This window comes from Equus przewalskii, chromosome 14, assembly GCF_037783145.1.
Source record: "Equus przewalskii isolate Varuska chromosome 14, EquPr2, whole genome shotgun sequence".
Lineage (NCBI taxonomy): Eukaryota > Metazoa > Chordata > Mammalia > Perissodactyla > Equidae > Equus > Equus przewalskii.
Genome location: NC_091844.1, coordinates 43,739,504 through 43,765,179, shown reverse-complemented (window position 1 = coordinate 43,765,179; position 25,676 = coordinate 43,739,504). Strand labels below are relative to the sequence as shown.

Below are 25,676 nucleotides of genomic sequence, written 5' to 3'. Positions count from 1 at the left end.
TGAGTGCAGATGGGAAAACCTTGATACCATTCCTGGATCCATGAGCACCAACTCCCAGGGGCAGCAGAAGATCCAATGAAGCAATGTCACAAAAAGTCAAAAGTCTCTTAGCATTGTGATCCATGCCAGTCTTTCTGATCTAGCTAGTCGATTAAATTATTCCTGTGATAAAACAGTCAGGCAAATATATAGTCACCAGAATTCAGCCTTTACATGTTATTGACATTTCTAAAGCTTACAGGTTGATGTGTTTCATTTATGACTTGTGCACTCTATGTTAAAAATCAGTTCTATCTCCCTTCTCCACCCTTCTTTTTTTCCAGGAGGGCAGTATTATAAACCCAGTTTACAGTCCCACGTGAGAACAATGGTAATCAGATTACGGGGCAGAAATGGGTTTCCTCCGTGGTAACCAGAGTATTTCTGAGTTGCTGTTTCTGAGAGAAGGGCCAGGCTTGGGCAGGCATCATCTGAACGGCGGGCTGGGCTCCGCAGCTGGTTCTTTACTCAGGCTGCTGCTTATTTCCCTTGTTCCCAGGGCAGCTTCAATAAGATCTCGGGGAAGGATAACTGGGAATGGAATAAATGTTGCCACTGAAATAAATGCAAGTAAAAATCCACAGGATCACTTGTCCAGGAGCAGGGGTGAAAGCAAATACAGAAACTCAAAGCTTTCAGTTAATAGACTGGCCAGCTGTGGGAGGGCAAGTCCATTGTTGGAAACTGCCTATTGTCACAATCCTGATACAGTAATGACTTATTTTATTCCCTCTGAAGCTGGGTATATCAGAGACCAAAAGTATCCTTAGCATAAATCATTCCTTTTCCAGCATTTGACAGCCCCTGTCTCAAACTCAATTAGTCATCAGGCACAAGGAAAGCTAAGATCATCACAGATTCACACATGTTTAATGGATAAAGCATGACTGGGGAGAGATTTCCTCTGTTTAATCTCTGCTGTTTAGAGTTCATTAGTAGATCACGTGGCTATTAAAATAAATAGGGCAGTGGAAATTTATTTTGGGCAGCATTAAGCAGATGTGTTCTATTTGAAACAATTGAACGAAATTTATCCCAGAGAGGTGTAAGGAAGGCAGAGCAAATGAAAAAGGCACCAGAGGATGCAAAGAGTGCTTAATCAGAAAGCTTGTACATTGCTGGGATGAGGACCCTCCCCACTAGGAATCTAATTTTTGAACCTGAGAGTCTGAGCACTAGTACAAAAGCAGACCTCCTGGACACCAAAGCGCTGACTCAGACGCTTCTGAAGAAAGTGCTGAGCAAGAGACATGGTTTCATTGAAGCTGGAAAACTGGAATTGCCCGGATCATTTCTATTAACCCTGTTTAGCAATTTTCTAGGCAGGGATGTCTCCACTACCTGTGTCTTCTCTCTTGGAGTAATAATAATGGTCATCATTTTATTATGCCAAATGGGGTTTAGGATGGTTTCCTAATGCTATACTGCTGATTGGTTCTAGGCTGGAGACGTGAATACAAACCAAGCCTGGGAATCAATTTTAGACAGTGTCTTTCTTTTTAACAGTTCAAAGCATTTACCTAAATCTTTTTATTTACTTTGCTCGTCTGGGTCAGCATTATCTGTTTTTGTTTTATTTAAAGTTGGAAAACATGGGGCTTATCTTAAATACAGTCAAGGGCAATGTTGTGTAGAAAGAGGTTCTTAGGACCATAATGTTCTTTCTCATGGGTTTATGAAGTTGTTCTTAGGAGTCCAAGTGTCCTAAGGAGAAGGGCAGGGAATTTTAATTTTAATCTGGAAATAGAGGCCCAGTGGGTAGAAGATTTAGTACCACATTCCAGACCTCCTGAATCTCAGGCCTCACTCCCTATAGGAGTGGCCACTCTTACCCAGCTAAGTAACTGGGGAGTGGGTTAGGTTTTGTGGGGTTAAGGTTAAGCCTATGAATTCCTATCAGAGCCCATGGAAGACCCCAGGAAACTAAAGGACAAGCCAGACAAAGTCTGTGGCTAAAATCTTGATTGAAGATATTTAAACACCATGTCTACAGGGGCTAAAGGCAGGAATTAAATGCAGAGTTTAGAGCCAAAAGTAAGAGTTAGAAGAAGATGGATTTGAATATGGCAAGCTGGAAATGCTCAGTGTCCAGGACAATTGTCTGAAACTGCAACTGGGTGGGACTTGGGTGGTAGGGCTTACCAAAGGACCAGGGCTGGCTCTTTAGGAGGCAAGTCCTCAGTGGGTCCTTTCACCTATAAGATTTTATGTGTCTACCCAAACTCAGGAAGGCTTGTCATTTGAAGTCTTACAAGTTAAGGAATAAGATGGAGATAAGAAAATCAGAGACTGGAGTTATTATTTTTCTTTTTGGTTTTTGTGAATATTTTAAGTTTGGCAAAATGGAAGAAAGGATAAATAAAATCACTTGACTATATCAAATTGTTTTTCTTTTTCTGAATTCTTTCAGTCATGTGTTTATTTTCATAAAATTTGTTTTTCCCCCAAAACACCCATAAGAATTGGTGTGTATAAGAATCTGCACTAATTCAGACCCATGGTCCACTTGGGCTACCATTTTAATGGCTAACAGAGGCCTGAGGGACATTCGTAGCATGACATCACTTCCTTTCTTTACACTCATCTTAATGTTCCCAATCTTTTAAAGATCTGAATTCCATTAGTTCACTTGTAGGGGAGGGAAAATATTCCTCCATCCTCCTAAGGTCTCCTACAGCTTAACAGGAGAAAAGCAAAGAAATTTTATTCATATGTATGTGGGAGCTCTCACAAGAAAAATGAAGACCCAAAGAAGTGACTAGGCCTAAGTGCTTATATACTAGGTTGAACAAAGAGTGGCAATTGTGGAAAAGTAACTACAACATATGGGGAGACTAAAGAAAGATAGGAGTCATTTTGACAAGATCTGTTTTTACAAATTTCTCTCGTCCTCATCTCCCCATCTCTGCTGATAAGAATGTTTCTTCCTTCTACTACAGGGAGGCACCCTTCGCATGGGAATTTTATCTCCTGCTTTCAGAAAGAAAAAGGAAGCTCAGAGTGCCCTTGCTGAATCTACTGCTTTTAAAGTGCCTTTAGCTAAAAATAATCAATATGCCAAAGTGCCATATTTTGGGCCAGCATGTCCTAAACTGCTTCACATCAAACTTTTTTCATTTTTCTTTAATATTTCCTGCCAGTTCTATTTTTGGGGACAATAAGTTCCACAAATTTATTACTGTTTCCATGAAGCAGGGCTTTCCTCCTTTGTACTAAAACAGCTGGGAGAGCCCTCAGAAGGTGATGTAGAGCTTGATACTTAGACCCCATCGCTGTTTGAATGTCAGAGGGAGATGGAAGCCAATGAAATCAGGAGTCTTGTGAACTTTGAGGTGAGAAAGGAGACACCTGGGGTCGCCAATAGTTCAAAGTAGAACTAAGTGTTTTGGAAGACAGAGAGACCAACTTGTCCCAGTTTTCCTGGAACCTTTCTGGTGTTTGCACTGAAAGTTCTGCATCCTGGGAAACCCTTCAGTCCCAGGCAAACTGGGACAGTTGATCACGCTATTGGAAGATTACAATTTTGGCCCATCTCAGATGTCATATGTATCTCTAGATCCTTTCTCTTCTGTGTTCCTAAGTCTGTTTGGAAGCTGGCCCTTACCCATGTGTTACTGATTAGCCTCCTAAAAGTTCTGGTTTGAAATTTTTTTTTTAAGTTATATTTGGTGAGGATGATTGGCCCTGAGTTAACATCTGTTGCCAATCTTCCTCTTTTTGTTTTTTCCCTCCACAAAGCCCCAGTACATAGTTGTATATCCTAGTTGCAAGTCATTCTAGTTCCCCTATGTGGGATGCTGCCACAGCATGGCTTGATGAGTGCTGAATAGGTCCGTGCCCAGGATCCTAACCGGTGAACCCCTGGCCACCCAAGCAGAGCACATGAACTTAACCACTTGGCCATGGGGCTGGACCCTGATTTGAAATTTCTGAGTAGAGTTTGATGGTAGTGTTCCCCACAGGCCAAACATCTCTCCTTGGGCTCCTTAGCTCCTGCAAAAAGACCTGCCTGGGCCACTGCCCTAAGCCTGGTGCCCCCTTATGGACTCAACAGCTCCTTTGATTGATGCTGTGTGGATGAATCTGAGAGACTGATATTTGTTGTTCTCTCTGGCCTGTGGCATGTGAGACAATGTATAACAATCTTTTCTTCTAAAAAAGGGGGATAACAATCATACCAACCCCGGAGGGTTGTTTTGAGGATTAAGTAAGTTAATATAAGAAAAGTGCTTAGAACAGGAACTAGCATATAATAAATAATAAATACTAGGAAAAAGATAAACTTAAATAGCATTATAGACATATAGGCTGTTGACAGAATCGTCATTGCCATCCTAGGTTGCATGTTCCCGTGGCAGAGGATTTTCAGGCTGTGGAGAAAACATATTGAAGATTAAAATGAAAGTCATTCAGAGTCGGTGAGGTTCGCCTAAGGAAACTTAACCTGATAATCAGATGGGATAGTTCCGGTACCACTTAACTAAAATATGTATCTTCATATCCTTAGGATGCCCCTAAACTGTGACCATAAACAAGCAGAGCTTCAAAGCTACTAATTTGTGTGGTCTCCTGTGGGTGCGGCTTCGACCACCAGAGGGAGCTGTGGGAGCAAGTCACAAAAATCCCAGACTGGACTAAGCAACCAGGAAACTTCGTTCTCAAGTAACTAGAAGTCTAGAAGATCTTGCAACTGATCTTCAGAGTTAAGTTGGCTCAGTTGTTTTAGAGTATAATTCAAATCTTAGGTCTTCCCTTTCAAGAGGGGAACAGGAATGCATTAAGTTAAGGATTGGGAATGGTTCTAGCCCCAGGGGTCTCAGGTAGCCAGGCCTGTGCCAGGGACTCTGCATCTGGGCTGAGGGCAGCAAGACCAATCCTGGTAAGACCTATAAGGGTAGAACTGGGGTTCCTAATCCATGCCAGGCGTGAAGCTGGGGCTGGTTCTTCATGACCTGAGGCTGGTGAGATCTTTGCTTACCTTCTTACTTGTATTTTTAAGGCTCACATTTCCCAGTGCTGGAGTCCTTTCCCATCTCCTTTATTACTGGCTTCTTTGCTTGTCAGTATACCAGAATAAATCTTCCTACAATATGGGCCATGCTCCACCCACTATGGCAAAAGCAGCCAGCTGGAACACAGAACACATGGGCTGAAAATGTGGCAATGCTTTGCTGAGTTCTAGTCTTTCCAAAATTATTAAAAGTGGTCGGTCAAATTTCACTGAGTGTGCAATATTTGGAAATAGCTGTTCCCAGGGGGGAAAAAAGCAGCTCTTGAATGTGAGGATTATCAAGGAAGATGATGCTTTTGGAGAGGGAATGGCAAAAAGGAGGCATTGAGACTATTTTTCTCATGCAGGCTAGAAATTGATCCTGGGAGTATTTTCCAGAAAATGTTTTTTTCTAAATGTTTTTTAAATAGCAATGTGGCAGCATCATTTGGATCCGCTATAATCTCAAAGTTTTATCATTTTGAAGGGTAGCACTCAATTCTAATATATGACAGGTCTAATATACGACGTGTCTGTACCAAAACATTATAATTACTTTATGACACCTTATATGTAGAACCTAATTGTTTAAATTTTGGAAAAGTCAATTAATATCAGATGTATGTTTAATATAAAGTTCCTCTTATTTATCTGTTTGATAAACAAATGCTCCTCACATTCTCATCACTCCATTTATTTTCTGGAAGGTCTGCACTTTGTAGGCAGAAGGTAACTGAAAGTTGTAACGTGGTGCCATCTACTGGGGAAATAGAACAATAGATCAAAATTGATGATGGGGTCTCATCGCAAAAGAGTAAATACTTAGAAAAAGAACTTGATGAATATGTAAAAAAGAAAACATGGAAAGAGATGGGAAGTTTACATTTTGCTTAATATTGGAAAAGTTTAATTTGAACTCTAATATACTTCTTTGATATAATATTTTGTTTTAACATTAGGTCAAACATTAGATATCAGGAAAAATGTTCAGTCCATACTTAGAATCCCAAAACTTTCTTGTGGATGAGAGCTTTGAGATCACCCAGTTCAACCCCTTCATGTCACAGATGAGAAACAGGGGCTCAGAGGGGAGAAGGGATTAGTCCACGCTCTCCAGCTAGGTAACTGCAGAGGACTGGGTTCTCTCATCACCAATATGGTCCTCACTTAGATTTAGTGACTATTTGGATAAACATTATGATTTAAGGGATGCCAAGAAATTATCCAGAACCCAAACCATCACCTCTCTTGCTGGCTACACAGACTGTTAGAAAGTCTCATCATTAGAGTGTCTCCTTTGAGTGGAAATTGGTCCTTGCTTGTTTGCACTATAACGCCCAACGAACACCTTCATGTGAATAGGGTTTTTCTGATTAGCCTTATTTCCCTGTTTATGTAGAAAGTAACCAGCAGAATTGCTGCTTTAGATCTAACTCTAACCAAGAGAGGGTGATGAGGAGTGAGATGAACCTTGTGAGAAATGACCAGGCATCCCTGAGGCAGTGAGAGCCAGGGAGGAAAGCCAGGCCGGGGAGACAGATCCTGGGCTCTAGAGTTCAGAGAAAAGCAGGTATTTGGAGGAAAGATCATGCACCAGGGATGGGGAGCTCTCAGAACCACTGGGCTCTGACTGCGCAACTGCAAATTCACCCAATGAGGGGTAATTAAATGAGTGTGTGCTTAGAGAAGCCAGGGTGGCTATGCAAGAGCTCTCTGATGAGTTCTGACTTCAACAGAACATTTAGAAAAGATAGAAATGGGTGCTTGGAGCCACAGGCAAAACCTGTGGGAACAGTATTACACAGGCTTTAATTCCCATGAGCTTGTAAGAAATGCTCAGGGCAAGAAAACCCATAAAATTATGTTCAGAGTAAGTCCCACGAGGCGGGGGCGGGGGGTGGATAGTGGTGGGAGTGGAGCAGTGGGCAATTCTTGTGTGCCAACCAATAATACAAAAAAATCAGAGCTCCTCCACCTCCATTCACCTCCAGTTTTTGCAACCAAGAATGATCTTTGGATTGAAAGGCACAGAACAAACACTGATGAAGGGGAAAGGGAAGTCCAGACTGGAGGAAACCCATGTCAGACAGTAACAGACATATTTGAATGCTTCCTGCATTCAATGTTTTACCTGCGTCACCTCATTTACCTGTATTACAATAACTCTGTGGTTTTAGGCACTATTTTATTTAGTTATTAGGAGGCTTAGACTTAGAGTGGTGAAGCTATTGGTTTAATTTTTATGTAATTAGGGGAAGGGAAGGGGCACAATTTATATCCTGCCGTCTGATCTGGAGCCTGAGAGCTGAGCTACTCAATTATCCCGCCTCCAGAGCTCCTATGGGAGGTCAGGTCTGCTGGTGCAGACCCACCACTTCCCAGCTTCCGACAGAACTTGCAAATAGATGTTGTGGACCATGGTGAGCAGCTGGAGATATAAGGATGGGAAAGTAGGTTTCTGTTTGTAAACTTTTTTTTTCCCTAAAAAAAGGAGACTGTAATAGATTCTGCAAACTGAAAAGTACTAGTGAGCTTGATATAGATTCTGGGTAAAATCCTAAGATAGACTGAAAAAGGGTTATTATAAACACCCAGGAAAGGAAACAATGATCCAAGCACCCAGCAAGGGTTGGTAATACAGGCTATGCCGTTTAGAAAATACTGGGGGCCCACTCTGTGCCTGCTGCTGTGCCAGGCACCCTGATAAACAGTGCCCGCCCCCACCCCCACCCCCAAGTAGTCATTACCCGTGTGGGGAAGACGGGGCCACAGATGACTGTAACGCTGCTCGGTACAAATACATCAGCACAGGTGCTGGGGGCCCTGGGGGGCACGCCAAGGGGACTAGGGAGAAAGGGGCAGAGAAGGCTCCTGGGAAATTGTGTTCTTTTCCTTTCATTAAAAAGGTTTTTTAAATTAAATTTCTGTTAAAATTTTAGGTTGAACTATATGAACATATGGAATTGCTGGGTTTTTGTAGGCCATAAATGATCAAATTTGGCAATTTCATATCATCTAACCTAACCCAAAGTCTTGAAAGTCCAGGAACAGGACAAACAAGTCTTAATGTGGAAAGGGCAGGAGTTCTCTGCTCTGCATCTCCCCAGCCCTGACGTTTCCCCCCAAAGCCGCCACATGCAACTCGTAGAGCATTTTCAGCTGTTTCTTTGGCTGCTTATTGCTTCATAATATGTTTTGTTGTCATTTCTTGGCTTTCCATTTTAAGACTATCTATTGGATTTCTGTTATGAGGATGGGGATTTAGCTCTCTTACTCCACTGCTGTCATAAATATCTGGAGTCCCTGACTCTTCTTACGTTGCTCTATGATAGTGTCTGGTGCATTCACTCCGTACGCTGGCATTGTTTATGTCCAGAGGGAGGCACAACACTCCTGGCTCCTAATATTTTCTTCCATGAGGTGGTTTTTCCTCTTCACGTTTCTGTGTTTTCTCTACCCCTTTACTCACTTACTCAGTCGCTTCTCCCTAGGGGAGGAGTGGCTTAACTTGGGTGGTAAATTTGGATCCGCCCTTTTTCCTTCTGCCTGCCTGGAAGCTCTTTGTCTTCAAGAAGCAAGCTTCCCGGGAACACTGCCCTGGCTGAGTGGGAAAAGCTGCCTAATTCTGGGTCTCAAAGCCCACGTGGCTGTCACAACTAAACTACATTAGCCAAATAAGCCTTTGTCATGAAGAAAAAAAACAGGTGACATTTTGTCCTTCATCTAAATTCCCTAGTTTTACTTATCAAATTGTTCAAAACTTGGCTGGGCAAGAGGAAAATGATTTACCAGGTCTCTTGGAAGGACCCAACAAGTATAATTTAGTGCCTCTAAATGTACCCCTCTTTTCCTGTAGAACTCTTATACCTCATCCCTAAACTCCTGAAGGCTGAAAACTCTCTATAAGGTCATCACTTCAAGTAATCTCTTGCACACCCCACTCCTCACCCCTCTCTGACCTTGGATCTTGGAGACGTACCTTTCATGACTTCCTGAATTCTCCTACCCCACATTCCCATCTCTCCGGCTGCTCTCCAGGCCTGCAGCCCAGCTGTCACCCAGAGGCTCCCCTTCATCATCATCCTGGGAATTTTGCTTACTTCTCTCTGGTGTTTAATCCCAACTTTTTGGATTACATGACTTCTTCTTTCTTGGTCTACATTCTACCCTCATACTTAACTAATGATTTTGTTAAGTATAGAATTCTGTGGTGAACAGAATTTCTCTTAGAAGTTTGATAGAACTGTTCCACTGTCTTCCAGAATCCCCATGTTAGGAAATTTCACAATGATGGGCATTTTGCAGGACAACTGGTAGGTCCTTTCCATTTAGAAACGCATTCTTTTACTTTCTGGGAAATTTTCTTGCATTATTTCTTTTATAATATTCTTCCCTCCATTTTCTCTAATCTCATTTTTCACCCACCCACCCATGGAACTTCTGTTATTCTGATGTTTGACCATCTGGATTGATCCTCCAATGTTCTTCTCTTTTCTCTCTGATTTCTCATTTCTTTGCCATTTTGTTTTACTTTCTGTGAGATTTCCTATACTTTATCTTTCAATACATAGCATTTGATTCAATTCTGCTGGTTTTAGCTGACTATCTCCCTCCTCCTTCATCTGTGTCTTGGGTCTCTGGGTCCAGCGCCTAAGTCCTGAGCCCAGAGTCTGAGACCCACCACTTCTGCAGAAAGGAAACCACCTGTCTTTCTCCAGCTAAGGCAGTGGGGTGGGGGTGGGGTGTGTAGTCTAGCTCCATGGGTTTAGGAAGGAGATTTAACTCCTCCTTAAATAAACTTTCAACCAACACTGCTATTTTCAGCCTCATCCCATACCCCACTCTTCAGAAGTAACTGATGCCTTAATTTCTGAGCCTTTCTGGAGCTTTCCGGAGTGCAAATATTCCATTTTGTCTCCCCCTAAAAGCTTGGTTTTTAGCTTTCCTGAGTCTGCTAGGTCAGGGAGACACTCATGCATCTATTTTCCAGCATCCAAAATTGTGTTGACATCTCCCGTTTGCTGTAGTCTCTTCTCCCATATTATTTGTCCATGTGGGATTATGGCCTTTAAAAAAGTTCTTTTCTCATTATTTTATTGGGATTTTTTTTTAAAGATTTTATTTTTCCTTTTTCTCCCAAAAGCCTCCTGGTACATAGTTATATATTTTTAGTTGTGAGTCCTTCTAGTTGTGGCATGTGGGACACCGCCTCAGCATCTTTTCATATGCCTGTTGCCCATTCATATGTCTTCTTTGGAGAAATGTCTATTCTTTTAAATTGGATTATTTGTCTTTTTATTATTGAGTTGCAAGGGATTTTATATACTATATATATATTAGCCCCTTATCAGTTATTTAATTTCCAAATATTCTGTATATCTTTTTACTTTCTCGATGGTGTCCTTTGCAACACAGAAGATGTCCAGTTTACTTTTTTCTGTGGTTGCTTATACTTTTTGTGTCACAGAATGAATTGGGAAATGTCCCCTCCTTCTCTATTCTTTGTAAGTTTGTGATGAGTTGGTATTAATTCTTTAAATGTTTTGCAGAATTTACCAGCGAAGACATCTGGGCTTAGAATTTTCTTGCGGCCAATTTTTAAATTACTGATTTGATCTCCTTACTTATTATAAGTCTATTCAGAGTTCCCATTTCTTTTTTGTTGGTTTCAGTATTTTGTGTCTTTCTAGGCATTGGGCCATTTCACCTACCTCCATCTGTGTGTTTATTTTCATCTTGGGCAGTAGAAAGTGACAGGTCAAGGAAATATGGTGGTGTGTCTAGGCTTCAGGCTGTTGTATGAGATTGTACGGGCTGTAGTCCATTTGAACGTGCTCCTCTGACTTGTGTGGTGTACAACCTACACAGCCAGACACCATGGCCTTAAATAGCAGAAGGGTTAAATGTGCTGTCTTTGGAGCCAGACCATTGGAGTTTGAAACCTGCCTCTGCCACTTTCTAGAGGTGTGCACTTGGGCAAATTACTCAATCTCCTTACATTTCAGTTTCCCTTGTCCTTCTATATAAATAATGGCACTTTCCTCAGGGTTTTGTTTTGTTTTTGTGAGGACTAAATGATACGATATTCCTAAAGTGCTTAAAATAGTGCCTGATCCACTAAATGTTACTTAATAGATATCCTTATAGCCTCGCTAGAAACTTCATGAGGTTAGAAATGATCTTTTTTCTTTTTATTTGCTGAAATCTCAGTACCTAGCAAGATGCCTTGTACATAGTAGGAGCTCAATATTGTTTGTCTAATGTTTTCATGTCAAAGAACTGGATACGATGGCCAACAGCTTGTTGAGGTATGATTAGGCAACTGACTGATAATGAATGTCAACTGGAAGAGACTAGAGGCGTGCTGAAGCTCTCTTGGCCCTTGTTTGGTTTAACAGTCATAAATGACTTGAATAAAGCCATGGAGCCTTACCTATAAAATTCACACCTGACATAAAGCAGCGGGAGAACAAAATTTGGGTATGTTTGTATTTGTGTGTATATATTCCTATACCTGGGTCCTAAAATAACCACTGCAGAAAGATGTGGGTGAGTAGCAACATAAAAAAAATTCTAGGGGTTCTTGTCAATAATAAACTCAGGAGTAAACAGTTCAGAAGCAATAGCAGTCTGAAGCTGTATTCATTACCTGTGAACCAAGGGAGGGGGGCAGGCACACACACAACAGAAATGTGTTGTGGCCTCCTCCTTTTTAACTGTTTTGGGGAATACTTTGCTGTTTCTTTTAATAAACTGGATGTAGACCCTGAAGCAACAGGCAGTAGACACTGAAGCATTCTCTTTTGTGCAAATGACGAGGTTTTATGATGATGAACTAAAAATGCTTTTAGTAGACAGATTGCTGTATCCTAGGTACAGCACCTCATCAAGACTGATAGAAGGATGGGCTCTCTTATCACTGAATTATCACTGAATGGGAGTTGTCCTTCTATGTCCACAGTAGTCTTAGTCAGGCTCCTCAGATTTCATGCAAACTTATCAATACTATTCCCAGCTCAGTTTAACTGAAACATGGAATAAGGGTACCTGTCAGCACTCATTAGTACTCATTTACTTTTAAAAGTGGAGCTGAGAGAGAGAATATTAATGGAAAACAACCTGAAGCCTATGTAATTCATCCACCCACACTCTAAAATTTGTCCCTGATTTAGGCCTATCAGAGAATTAGACTAGGAATGCATCATAGCTTGGCCCACATAGAATGGCCTTCATTGAACTGTACTTTGGCATGACGGTATCACACTATATTAGAGATCATTTTAGGAAGCATCGTTATGAATGGTGTCTTTAGCTTTACATTACAAATTATTTTCCTGATAACACAGTTTCCTAGAATGATTGTTTGAATTAAGTCTGGAAGAGAAAGATTTTCCTAAGCAAAAATGATAAAGAGGTGGTGTAGGGGAGACACAGGGAAGGTTCAGAGGTGAAAAAGTGCAGCGATTATGGGAAATGATGGTTATCAGTTTACCTGGTTCTGGGGTGCTCAGGCCTCCTCTTCTAGAGACAGCACCCCCAGGAGTTTCTCACAAGAGAAGTAGCATCTGCTACAACTGGAAAATCTAGGGCAAGGGCCATGTCTCTGGTAAGCTACCCCATTTCAACTTGGTTTGTCTGTTTAATAAAATACTGACCATCCAATGTACCAAGAACATCAAATAAAACTTTTGTGTCTTCTGAATAATAAAATTATTATTCAGAATAATGATAATTATTATTAAAATAAAATACTAAAAATTAAATTGAATAAAAATTAAAGTACACAATAAAATTTAAATTGAAGCACAACAAAAATTAAATTGAAACCACCTCCACAGATTCTAACTGTAGCACCAGCTTTTGTATAAAAGAAAGGGGTTTAGAATTTGAAGATATCTTAAAATTTCAGATTCTAAATGCACACATTTTCATAAACTCTTGCCTTCCCCAGTTTCAGTAGGAATGAACAGTATTTTGCTGGTAGAAGGTGAATAGGACATATGAGGTCCCATATGCACAAAGTGAAAAACAATTTTTGAAAGGTAAAAGAATTGAACAATGGAATCTGTTCTTAAATATAGCAAGGTGGAATTTAGTGATGTGGGAGCCACTCCAGAGGTGAACTCAATATTCCTTCATGGTAAAAGCATTTGGCTTGGTTTAAAAGGGATCATTTTAGAAATCTTCTTGGGGACAACATCGTCTCTCACTACTTCCCGAGGCCTGAAATATACAGATTTTTTGACTTTTCATTTAATCACAAACTTAATTTGGTCTATATGCAAAGATTTACAATCTCTCAAGATATGCAGGGTATCAATCATGGAGGAGCTACCAGGCAGTGTGCTGCTTCTCATTGAATATTCAGTGCGTGATGTGAAGATTTATCTTGTAAATATTACTGGTTATAGCCTTGTAAATTCATACATACAACATCTACAGTTCGGCTTTGAATATAGAGCAAGTAAAAGAAGAATGGATTTTTTAAATGAAAAGATCAAAAAGGATAATTAATATTTCATAATCTTAATTAACTTTTCCACTGCACATTGATTTTTAATGTTATTTGGGGTATAAGGTGTGATTATTGCTTTCATAGCCAAATTAGAGAATCTGATCACAAACTTGAATGTTAAAAGGTAATGTGAACATCTTGTTTGGCTTGAGAAATTAGTCATTAAGTTCTTCAATTAGCTCTGTGCTTATTCTGAGGAAATTGCATTACACAAGTGACTAATATTGTAAGCTTTTAGAATATGAAGCAAATTATTAAGCATGTTGGGTTGGAGCCCACTGGTGAGAGATGTAAGAATTGCTGGATTTTTGGGAAAAGAGGAACCCTGTACCAAGGAGCATGGAATAAACCAAGTTGCCCAGTGCATTAATGAGCATGACAGCATTTAACAGATCACCTAGCACAGTGGATTGGTCAGTTTCTGTGCTAGTAGATACCTGATCCTTGAAGTCAGCCAGCATTACCTCTGCAAACTTATCTCCTGACCCAGTAGGGGTGAGCCATCTATACCAACCAGGGCTAGAGAAAATTACCCAGGACCATCCAACCTTTGATTATGACTCACTTTCCCTTTGGCCTCATTTTTCCATCTTGAAGCACTTGGCTCTAAGACTCTGACTTTAATTCCTACTTCTGAGTGACCTCTTCAGATTTAGCGCACTTACCCCTGCTCCCTGGGTCAGCTCTCTCTCTTCTTTCCCTTCCTTGCTCCTGTGACTCTCCCTGCTCCATTTTGTATTCTAGCGACTTAGCTAATCTCTAGCTGGGTCAGTGTTTCACCTCCTTGGGGTTGAGGTAAGATTTAGGGGAGAAAACGGAAGGGGAGATTCAGATAATTAACTCCGGGGAGATGTCTAGAACTTCAGGTTATACACTAGCTGTAAAGCACGCTAGGATCAAAAAGGCCAAATGAAAGCCAATATGGGTGTCTTGGAGAGGTGGCCAAGAGCAAGAGACCTCGTTCTAATTTACAGGCAGGGCTTAAATTTTATATAAATCAGGATATGCTAGATTGTGCTGTAATAACACAGATGCCCAAATCATTATTTTAACAAAATGAAACTTTACTTCTTATATAGAGTATCCAGCGTGGTATGGTGTGATGATCCACTCCACACAGTCACTCAGGGATCCAAGCTAACCAAGGCTCTGCTGTTTTAGTACCTGTATCATCTGGGTCATGTAGACTTTATTCTCCACAGAAGGAGAAATGGGACTGAAGAATATGGCATGAACTTTTCACTGCCTCAGTGCAAAGGTGATATATGTCATTTCTGGTCACATTTTATTGGCTAGAACCAGTCAGATAGCCCTGTAACTTTAAGGGGGTCAGGAAATGCAGGAGAGTAAGTATATTTGGTGAGAATTCTGCTTCTACCACAAGATCCATGGGTAAGAATCTCATCGGAAGTAGTGAGGCAGGGGTGCTACTGCTGAAGTGCAGGTCAGAAGTTGGGGAAGAAAGTGCAAGGGCACCCATCCAAAAGAGAGGTGGCGGAAAGCAAGAGGAGAGCCTGGTCTCGCGGGAAGGAGTTCCATGGAGCCCTCAGCAAGCTGAGTTCTCATTCTGACCACTAGATGGCCTGGGGCAAGGACTGACATGCAGGATCTGAAAGTCACTTTCAAAGATCATTGTTTCACACTATTACGAAAGGAGTTTAATAAGTGACTCCTGAATGTATAGAGAATGCATGTGCTTTTAAAAGCCATATGCATCTTATGTAACATTTTTAACTAGTCAAGCATCATCTCAGGAGGAAATGCGTCATCTTCTGGGTATTACTTTGTTGGGAGAGTTACCTACCCTTCAGAGTGATATCCTTCATGTATAAAGTAGAGCTAATTTTTAATAAATTGTCGCTACCATTTATTTTATTAAGTACTTTACATGCATGACCTCACATAATCTTTTCTATAACACTGGAAGATTATTATTAGCAGCTCCATTTTACTGATGAGACTACTGACTTTCAGAGGGGTTAAAGTCTTATAGCTAGTAAGTGGCAGAGTTGGGATTCAAATCTAGGTCTTATCTGAATTTGAATCCAGTGTCTCATATCTGATTGCTAGAATTAAACAGTATATAACATGTCTGGCGTTGACTAGGAGCTTAATAATGTTGATTTTCTTCCTCTTCTTTTCTTTTCTCTTTTCCATCCTCCTTCTCACCCCTGGGACTACAGACAAATAACTGTTCATTTTTCGGGGATTCCTGTGGGGATTTCTCTTTTGTGAAGAGCCAGAAAACCACTTACACGATGATTTCTCCAGCCAAGCAGGTGATGGGAGGGAAAGCTGGTGGTGTGGAGGACACCTTCTCTTGCTAGCCCCGCTTGTGCCCGTCTGCCCACTGCAGGGCTGGGAGACGTGAGGGAGGGGACCAGAAAGAGTCCTGTGCCTATTTACCTCCTCAAAAACAAGAGTGATAGCCCTCACCTTTTCCTTCTCCTCTTTTGCAATATTTCTGTCCTTAGTGCTGTTTAGCTGTTTGTTTACATCTGGAGAAAGTGATTAACTTGATAATATAAAATTTTCTCCTTTTAAAGCAGGGAAAGCCCTACCAATTCCCAGTTCTTATCAAGAATGAAGTCATTTTAACCTTCATTCTTAAAAATATGTGGCTCCACCAACCAAATTCTGAGTTCCTCCTATCCTAAGAGCCAGGGGTCCTAGGGCAGTGGGGTTAAAAGTAAAAGACTGAAGGTGGGAGGATGTGGTTCGATGTCTTGAAAACAAGACTCTGTTTTTTTAAATTTAGAGGAAAATAGGCAATGCCTCTTTATGACACCCAGCATAGAGCCTGGGGATATTTCTTTTCTTTTATCTCATTCTATAAATAAACTGGATGACTGCCAGGGGAAAAAAATCTGGGACACGATGATTCTTAATGCCTCCTATAGTGAAGTACTCAGAAAACTCTGGGCTGCCATGCAGTACGAGTTTCAGGGTCTTAAAGCGTATTGCGACTCTTCATGCATGGGAAGCTTAATACTTTGTCTTCTCCATCTAGTTTCCACTTAAAAAAAATTAACAGACTCACAGAATGATCTAGAATTTCTCTGTAATCAAATGCTAATAAATATCCGCATCAGTGAAATGTACTGGTGATTTGCTTATTGCTTACTGTGTGATGGATGAAAGGCTACTTTCTTGGTAATTTTAAGGATAATGATGATTCACTACCACTGGTCCAGCAAGACCAAATTCTTTTCTAGTTAAAAGTTTAAATTCTGCTCTCCTGACTTAATAAGTTAGGTATTGCCCTAAGCGCCTGTCTGAGGGTGGAAACGAAACAACTTGCTGGTTTTTAAAATTTTGGCCTCACAGATGTTTTGGGAGCCTCACAACTTTTCTGTTGTGAATTTGCTACTGAGGACGAGAACATCTTAAATCAGGATGGCAAGACTTTGACCACAGGATACTGAGTCACCAAAGGGAGGACATGTTGCATCTCCCAGGCTGCTCAAGGATTTAGAAAATCATTCTCCTCTATCTGCTTTGCATATGATGGGGTAGGGCAGTGGAGAGAGTATGTACCTATTGGGGAATATGCAACTATTCTGAATAGCTAATCTGATAAATCAACAGAAGACCACAGGGGAGCATTGGTTTATCTATTGAATTTCCTTTTAGCTTTAAAGAAAAATCTTCCTCTCCTTCTCTGAACACTTATGCTCCTGTTGTCAAAACCATTCATTTAGCAGTGGCACTTGTCACATTCTCTTCATATTGCGAGCGAAATTTTCATGTGTAAGAGTCTGATATCTCAACTGGATGGGGAGTTCTTCAAGGCAAGGGGCTGGGCTTTCCATTCCTTTGTGTCCTTGTGTCTTCCAGCTTTGAACTTCATACCTAATGATGCATAATGTACCCTTCATTATTATGAATTATGCATTATTGTTATGAATTATTCTTATGATCCTTATTATGACTCGTTATTCATACTTGATGATGATTCTGTCAAAGTTATAAGTACACATGACGCTTTCTTTCTTATGCATTTGTGTAGAGTCAAGACAAGTTTATCTTGACTAAACACCCAAAGCTCTTGTGTAGGGAACTTTCTTTATAGAAGATTTATACTCAAAATACAGTTTATTTAATTCAGTGAATATTTACTGAGCTTCTATCATATGAAGGGTTATAGGCTATAAAAAATAAATAAGATAGTATCCAAGGACTCAATGAGCTTATAGTCTAAAACATGAATGATGAATAGATGTCAACTTAATGTTTACCTCTATCAATTGATGGTGGCTGCTTGGATTGCTGACAAGGGTTATGAATTCTGGTCTAGATTCAGCAGGAAAGAATGCTGTGATCAATTAGTTATGTCTACCATTTATTTAGAAATGGAGAATGGTAACATGGGTGCCACAATCCCCCATTTGTAGAATGAATTCAAAGTCTAGATAGTAGAAGAAGCTTATATTTAGTAGAATCCAATCAATCAATAACTTAATCAAATTTGTTTGGTATAAAGTAAGTACCAAACAAATACATAAATTACATGAAATAATTATATATTAGTTGGCTTGGGTAGCCATAACAGGATACAGTAGACTAGGTGGCTTAAACAACAGAAATTAATTTTCTCACAATTGTGGAGGCTAGAAGTCCAAGATCAAGGTTCTGGCCAGTTCAGTTCCTGTGAGGGCTCTCTTTCTGGCTTATAGACAGCTGCCTTTTGTACCACATTGACCTCTTTTTTGTATTCTCTAGGAGAGAGAGTACTAAGGCCCATGGGATCAGGGCCCCAGCATTTTAACCTCCTTTAACCTTCCTTCCTTAGAGGCCCCATCTCCAAATATAGCCACATTTGGGGGTTAGGGCTTCAACATATAAATTTTGGGAGAACACATTCAGTCCATAGCAATATGTGCTACAAAGGATAGGTTTATGTCTCCTATTTGGAGAAGGGGATAGCATAGGAGTTACAGAACTAGGTAGGATTATAATTTTTAAAAAAGCAAGACATCAAAATCAATTTCTTAATTAATGTTTTTCCCATTTGCTGCCTTTATGAGTTTTAAATACATCTGATCTTATAGGTTGTTCATAGTAACTCAAGTAACGTATATAATACAATTTAAAAAAATTATATCAACGAAGCCAATAGTTCAAAGTAACAGGTGGTAGATGGGTTTGCAAATGTACATTTAATAAAAAATCAGGTAATTATCTAAATCTTAGTGACACCTGAAAATAATAACTAACCATTAAAAATACACCCTCCAAATGATGTTAACTGCACACTATTTGACTTGGAATATGCCACCCTTCCTCTAACTACCAACATGCCTCATTTTTGTATTGGTGTGTGCTTAACAGACAGAACATATTACATTTGTTTTTACGGCTATATACATTACAGTGGAATTAAAAAATGTGATTTCTTAAGGTAACATTTGCTCTCAGTGAATTTAAATCTAAATCTAGGCTAGTTTTTGTTTTGTGTGTGATGTTTTTTATCTTCCCCCAAGAAGATTCATTTATAAAAGTGATAAGATACTAGAAATAGCTCTTACCCATAGAAACATAGAAAATATGTCAGTGTTTGAATTTCAACACCATCCAGCTCTTGCTTATCTCTCCACCCCTCCAGGGTCTTATATTTCAGAGTTAAAAAACAAGAAAATTAAATAACATTTGTTCTTTATTATTAAAGTAAAAGCCAACCTGGGTTTTAATATAACTCTTAGCTTCAAATGGGTCATAATGCCTTGTCATTTCTCTTTTGTCCTGACATGACCGAACTGTAGAACACCCACGTTGCTGATAACATGGATTCCCCTGGTTCTAATCACAAACAGAACCTTCATAAAATGTTTAATGAATTCTTGGTTAAGGTCTAGAAAATTACAGGGAATATTTTGTTTATCCTTATTCTTATCTCAAAATGACTTTCTCTTTAATTATTAACATGGGAATGATGCAGTGGCTCAAGGTGACACAGTCAAGTATGACTGAGTAATGACTGAAATGTACACGTGAAAAAGATCTGAGAATCCTGTAAATAGGCAAGGACATATTTTAAGAATTTAGCATGGAAATAATCTTTTCATGCCTTTGAGACATAATATAGTATACTGGGTGAAATTATAATCTGATATATTCACTGATGTTTGTTATTATAGTATTTTTCCATTAAAATACATATCCACGTTAGATCAGAACAAAGAATATAAAAACCATACAGAATTCAACGACTCAATAAGTATTCACAGATATGTACTATTAACATTTTAATGTACCTCCTTCCTCTTCTCGAAATTGGCATTACATGGCATATTTTAGAATGCTATATTTGCTTAATAATATATCATGAACATTTTTTTATATCATTACATATTAATTATATATAATTCTATCATATAGATATATCATAATTTATTTAACCAATCCCTGTTGCTGAACATTTACATTATTTGCAATTTTCTGTTATTTCAGTAATATTACCTCAAAAAATCATCTTATATCAATATGATTGAACCTAAATTATTTTTCTTATGATAAATTCCTAAAAGTGGAGTCTTGGCTTAAAGGCTATAAATATTTTTATGGGTTAGAATAAATATTGCTTTTCAGAAAAATGTACCATTTTATGTTCCCATTAATAATTTGAAAGTGCCCCTTTCTCCACATCTTTGCTAACACAGAGTGTTACAATTTTTTATGCTTGTCAATTTGATGGACAAAAAGTATGATATATCACTGTTATCTACTTATAGACTTAACTCTAGCCTTAGATCAGAACACAGAACACAGAAGTAGAGAAGGAAGCCTTGTCAGTCTGTCTTATTGCTCTAAATACTAATTTTAGATTGATGCCTTTTCACTGATCCATTCAACAAATGTTTTCTGAGTACTTCTTCAAAAAAAGAATTTAGAAGGTAAAATTTTATATTTGGCAAGTTAGTTATATTCCTCAGTTGATGGCACATTAGCATGACTGTCCATGCCAGGATGCTCTCTTGTTTTATTATTTCCCCGCCTTTCATCCTGATCCTTCCTTTTAAGCTGATCTCTTTCATAAGCAGCCACTCTGGCATGTTTAACATATATATTGGATATGTATGCTTCCTTGAAGAATATATAGTGTTTTGTGGTTTTCGGTGTATGCATTTTAAATTTACACAAATTGTATTCATAAATCTTGCATTATGTTACATTTTCCAGTACTAAACACTACACCAAAAAAAAAAGTTAAACTCTATCCTTGTTGTTGTGAGCATGTTTAGACTTTTACTTCTAATTGTACAAAAAATTCCATGGTGTACACCTGAGGTCCAAAGAAGGAGGAAAACATTTGTGCTCAATGCATCATTCTGGGAGGATCAAAGGAACATTTTTGTGTTATTTCTTGAATAAGAGAGATCATGATTAGTTACGTGACTACACATGTCTACCACTGGAGAGGGCTGCGTGAAGTTTTAGGAAAGCTTAAATTGGTAGCACCCCTAGAGTATCAACATTCCTGGGAGAAGTAAGGCTGATCTGTTTATCCTGCACATCCAGTGGGGCATGTGCAGCATGCCACTGACTTTGGGGGCAGCTGGTGTCACATACTGTGGCACTCAAGGAGGCACTCAAAAATATTTGTTGAATAGCTGAGTGAAAAGGAATCAGCCTAAGATGAATCTTAGAGCAATAAGGTCGGGAGACAAGGATCCCTACTGCCTAAGTAGTGACGGACTTCCAAGGAAACAGCTTGTAGTTCATGGTAATTCACCCATGTCTTGTTCTTTCCTTTCTGAGCACTTAGGGTGCTACATGTTCTAGCCCTTTTGCAACTGGATGAAACTGCCTGACACTTGAAGCCGATGGAATATGCATGAAATTGATACTTGCCATTTCTACATTCAGGCATGTAGGAGCCAGTGTGCCACCTCCAAGCTCTCTCTTCTCTTCTCTGGCAACCTAGGAGGTCAAACATTCCAGATTGTGCAGCTATAAGATGGCAAACATTAGACAGACAGCCTTGGGACTGTGTGGAGAGAGACCACCTTACACCCTGGCCAATCCACATTGGGAGCAGGTTTGGAATGTGGGAAGAGGGGGTTGCATTTTAAGTAATGTGGCCAGGGAAGCCATGATAGAGATGGAGGTGGCGACCTGAAAGCCTAAAGGAAGTGAGAAAGTACAGCATCTGGGACAGGAGCAGTCTGAGCAGACAGAGCAGCAAGTGCAAGGGCTCCAAAATGGGACGGAGTTTGGTATTTAAAGGAAGTGGGACAAAGTCAGTGTGGCTGAAGTAGAGTGAACAAGAGGGGAAGTAATAGAGATAAGGCCAGACGGTGACCGGAGGTGGGGGAGAACAGATTGTAAGGCTTCACAGGTCATTATAAAGACTGTGGCTTTCACCTTGAGTGGTATGGGGGGCATTGGAAAGTTTTGCATGTTGGAGTGACATGATTGATTACATTTAACCTATGTTGAGAATAGATCAGGGCCAGCAAAGGGAAGAGGCTGGGTGTGCAGTTAGGAGGCTACGGCAATATTCCAGGCAAGGGAGGGTGGTGGCTTGGAGTGGGATGATAAAAGAAGAAGTGGTACGAAGCAGTCAAATTCTGGGTATATTTTGGAGGTAGCACCAATAGAATTGCAGATGATTAGATGAGGGGTATGAGAGAAAAAGTCAAGGATGAATCCCTGGTTTTGGCTTGTATAACTGGGAGAATGGAGTTGCCATTCACTGAGACGGCGAAGACTGTAGGAAGAGCAAGTTTGGGGGACTATCAGGAGGTCAGGTTTGGATGGGTTAGGTTTGAGATGCCCATTGGATATGCACATGTTGATGAAGGGAGACTACACCAGGCTATGTTGGCAAGGAGACTGGACTGGTGAGAATGACAGGGATGATGACACTCTTTACCTAGGAGATGGAGGTCCAGGTTCTCTAAGTGGAGACTGAGCGCATTTGGGAGCCCAATCCCTGATTTCTATTGGGTAGACTGGCCTGGAACTGAGTTTCCCAATCACTAGGATTAAGCTGAATTTCTACAAGACTAGTTGTTGATGTAGTAGCAAATACATCTCCACATGAGAGCCATCCATTTGGCAGCCAAAAGGCCAGAATTTCACACTCTGTGTGAAAAATCACCTAAAACCACTATTTTCAAAGCCTCTGCCTCCTTGACTCTGGGATTCATTTCCAGGTTTCCAGAACTCAGGGATGAACACTGAAAGTATATTTTAAGGCAAGGCAATTTATGCTTATTCTTCCAGCGTGAAAAATTGCATTTCCACATCAAAGTCATGTTTGGTTTCTAAATCTGTTACCATAGCAAGAACTATATTCCTCAGCTTTCCCTGGTTGCATTGTTTATATTTCTTAACCAACAACATCTAAACCTTTTATTTTACTCACTTGGAACTGCCATTTATTCCAACCGTTTTCTTCATGAAACATTTATGTATTGATTTTCCATGCCACCTCCTTTCTTTTTGGAGAAATGATTAAAGGTAGGTATTGTTTGTTTTCTGATGCCAGACCTACACCACTGTTCTCCAGGCACCACACATTCCACTCCTAATTGTTGCACATGTGTTGAACTTGACAGCACCCTGTCCATGGCTGGTAAATAGTGATTCATTCCGTATGCTGTAGCTCTGCACAAGTGTCATTTCTGGGAGGTAGTACTCATTGAATGCTTTGTCAGTTGTTATTTCTGTTTATCTCCCTGTTCATTTACATAATTCCTTACTTTGTGGACTCATTTTGTTTTTTGTCCTCTTCCTGCTGTTCTCCCTTTTGATTTTCTCTGTTCTCTTATTCCTCACTGAAGAGAAACTGAATGTTTTGCACATACTTGCCATGCCAGTCCTGGGGAAAGCTGTGCTTCTCCCACTGAAAGGAAGGGTTCAGTATTGTACCCTTGACCTATGTAAGTCATGTAACTCAGATGCTTGTCTGTGTGGCCCCAAGTAAAAAATTAATAGGAGACTTCATTTGAAAAACTTGTAACGGGAAATACCCTTTGTTGGAGTATATGGAGCCCAAAGAAACTATAGTGGGATTGAGGGAGCCACAAAGGCAAGACTCCAAGGTCCCTGATTCTAGAGGAGAAGAGGCCATTTCTTAGAGGAGTTCTTAACCTGGTGGGCAGGGCCACTGTGTATGCTTGTGTAGATTGTGTTCTACACTACGGTGCTCAGCTGAGGGGCAGATGGGGCCTGGAATGCAGCTTGTGGTCCACCACGTACCCTACTTGTGATGATTAATTTTATGTGTCAACGTGTCTGGGCCACTGGGTGCCCAGATATTTGGCTACACATTATTCCAGGTGTGTCTGCGAGGGTATTTCTGGATGAGATGAAATTTGAATCAGTAAACTGGGTCAAGCAGATTGCCCTCCCCGATGTGAGTGGGCTGCATCCAATCAACACTGAAGACCTGAATAGAATAAAGCGGCCAGTAAGTGAAAACGTATTCTCTGCCTGACCAGCTTCAAGTTTGGACATCCACATCTTCTCCTGCCTTTGGACTCTGACTGGAACCTATGCCATCACCTCTCCTGGTTCTCAGGCCTGGGACTCAGTCTGGAACTACAGCATTGACTGTCCTGGGTCTCCAGCTTGTGGATTGTAGATCTTAGGACTTCTCGGCCTCCATAACTGTATGAGCTAATTCCTGATAAAGAGACACACTAATACACTACTTGAAGCACCACTCAAGGAAGAGATGGCTTTTGTTAATTCGCATAAAGTTTCCCTGTGGACTAACCAAGGCTCTGGCAGTGGGTGTGGAGTTGGGTGTGAAGAAGTAGGAAGGGGGCTGACATGTATAATTTGAAGAATTGTGTTCCCCTTCACTCCCATGTAGCTTAGAGTTTGGCTGTGGTTCAAAGTTCCTGGTCTCAGCATGAGTCATAATATAGGTGATTCTTACAACTACAAGGGGATGGAAACAATTAAGAGCTTTGGTTCCTCTCTTAAATGGTGAACCCTGAGAATACGTTTGCTGGCTGGAGAGAGAGAGAGCAAAATAGGGATGAGTAATATCCATAAAAAATACTCAAACTTTGCATTTCGGTGGGGCAATGTGTACTTTTCAAAACATGTTCCCATCACTGTTTTAATACAAAGAGATATGACTGATGCTTGTTATCATTCTCATTGTAAAGTGCAGAAACAGCTGCAAAGGGGACATTTGGATGTCCCTGTGGCTAGACAGTAGCTAGAGGTCAGGTTTCTTCTCTAGTTGAGCTGCTGTCCAGGCTCCTGGGCTCTTTCCAGCCTTCTTCATAGGCCTGATGGAACACTCAGAACACTAGCACATTCTTCCTAAGCATTTTATTTCTCAGAAAAAATACAATAGTTTGATTAAGAACATACTTTCCTTAAAGAACAAACACCAGAGATCCTGGCTGGTGCAGATTTAATTTTTTTTTCCTGAGAAAATGGTCATGTTTACTTGGACTGTAATTATATGTTTTAATCTAGTTTTCTATTTTCACTGTCCAAAGTCTCTTCTCTTTCAATTACTGTGAAGGCAAGAATCCACACATACACAAATGTGCGCACATGCATACACACACACACACACACACATCTCAGGACTGTTTTGTTCAGCAATTTTCTAAAAGAGGACTCGAACTGCACATACTCAGGGCACTGTGGTAGCACCCAGAACACTGCAGTAGAGGCTAAATGTGAGGTCATGCTGGCAGTACCTGACATATTGCCTTCAGAATAAGAATTATTGTTGGTGCTCAGCCACAGGGGGTGTGAAAGAGTAGCAGTGATATCGCCACGCAGTTGAGAGTTCTTTGTGCCCTAGGGAGAAGATGAAAGTCAATGAACCAGAGAACCAGTGTTTTGTTTTTGTTTTGTTTTCAGCTGCTACCCAAATTGGTTTCATGATTTCTTGCACTGTTACGTAACCTGCCCTCTGGAGCATTTAATGCAGATTAAAGCAACACAGTCAGCCACACTTCCAACTTTGGAAAGAACACCTCTGAGGAATGGCACATTATGTTTCTGAGCATCATAACAAATACCTAAATCATCTTCTAAAGTTTTGTGATCTTCATATACACACATCATCCTAGGAGGGCTGGCTAAAGTTCTAGGCTGAGAATGTTTGAGAGAAAATGGTAAATGCAGATCTGAGTCAACCCTGAGAATTAT

The 25,676-nt window shown here is 40.2% G+C and overlaps 1 non-coding gene across 1 annotated transcript; it reads left to right on the top strand.

Annotated features, from left to right (window-relative positions):
- Window positions 1-23,752: 23,752 nt before the first annotated feature.
- On the top strand, window positions 23,753-23,847 carry LOC139075878 (small nucleolar RNA SNORD66). The gene has a single exon (XR_011526790.1). It is a non-coding gene; the product is annotated as a small nucleolar RNA SNORD66 (small nucleolar RNA).
- Window positions 23,848-25,676: the final 1,829 nt, after the last annotated feature.